At 64.1% G+C, this 841-nt stretch overlaps 1 protein-coding gene, 1 long non-coding RNA gene and 1 other non-coding gene across 4 annotated transcripts in view; 1 reads left to right on the top strand and 2 right to left on the bottom strand.

Moving 5' to 3' along the window:
• Positions 1 to 402, bottom strand: part of LOC102881361 — a 3,827-nt gene extending 3,425 nt beyond the window's left edge. The window contains exon 1 of one of the 2 annotated variants that reach the window (XR_001516534.2): positions 353 to 402. This is a non-coding gene — a long non-coding RNA (uncharacterized LOC102881361). Of the gene's footprint in view, positions 1 to 348 lie in introns of both variants that reach the window. The other variant, XR_001516535.2, reaches the window with a different exon arrangement.
• On the bottom strand, positions 43 to 122 carry LOC112476537. The gene has a single exon (XR_003045131.1). It is a non-coding gene; the product is annotated as a small nucleolar RNA SNORD74 (small nucleolar RNA).
• A 318-nt stretch (positions 403 to 720) lies between the features above and the next one.
• ZBTB37 (zinc finger and BTB domain containing 37) overlaps positions 721 to 841 on the top strand; it is a 9,532-nt gene continuing 9,411 nt past the window's right edge. Inside the window, exon 1 of the mRNA XM_025043992.1 lies at positions 721 to 771. The gene's annotated coding sequence lies outside the window, so the exon portion shown is untranslated. The remainder of the gene's footprint in view (positions 772 to 841) is intronic.

Genomic DNA, 841 nt, shown 5'->3' with positions numbered 1-841 from the left:
AGCCCAAGTCATTGGCAAAGGCCTCCTCGGGTGACTCGGTATGCGCCGCCATCAGAGCTGTTGGCATTCATCAACAGTCTCAGATGTCCCTACCAACACAGGCTTCATCACAGGCAGAGCACGAGAGCCGAGGTTTTTCCCGCATTTCGGCCCAACAACCCGTGCAGCTGAATTAAGGTCAAGCCCGCACCCGACACGCAATCCTCTACCATCCTCAACTTGTGCGCCACGCAAAGGCTTGAGACTGGCCTACAAACGCCGGGCAGTTTAAGGCCACTTTAATTACTAAGACCTGGAAGCCTCGAGCCGAGAACCGATTTAGCAACCGCAAAACAGAAAGAACCGTACCTACCAGCTGCGACTTTCAGCCTCGAAAGACCGAGATGGCGTCCAGGCGCCCGTATATAAAGACTGCGTCCCGTGACGTCATGACGCACTCTCCGCGCCAGCGTCGGCTCCGGCTCCTCCCCCTCCCTTCCCTCAGTCTCCTCCCCGCCCTCTGAGCCCGCCCTTTGCCCCGCCCCCTCGGCGTCGTGGGCGGGGACACGATCGCCCGCGTGACGCAGGGCTCTCACCCTCCCACCGACCGAGTAGGAAGAGGACAGAGGGGAGGGGGCGCGAGGGACGGAAAGCGCTTGGGGAGGGGGAAGGGGGGCGGTGTGAGGCGGAGTGATTTCCTTCCGGCACGTCGCCCGCTCCGGGGGAGGGGGCGGGGGGTTTCACTTCCGGGACGGTGTTGCGGCCCATTCCGGCCCATTTCCACCCCCGGAGGTAGGTGCTGCTCCTCGACTGGGCTCCGGCCCCACACACCGGCCCCGCCGCCCTGCCCCGCCTGCCCGCT

Source organism: Pteropus alecto, unplaced genomic scaffold (assembly GCF_000325575.1).
Source record: "Pteropus alecto unplaced genomic scaffold, ASM32557v1 scaffold101, whole genome shotgun sequence".
NCBI classification, from domain to species: Eukaryota; Metazoa; Chordata; class Mammalia; order Chiroptera; family Pteropodidae; genus Pteropus; species Pteropus alecto.
This window is presented reverse-complemented; position numbering and strand designations above follow the sequence as displayed.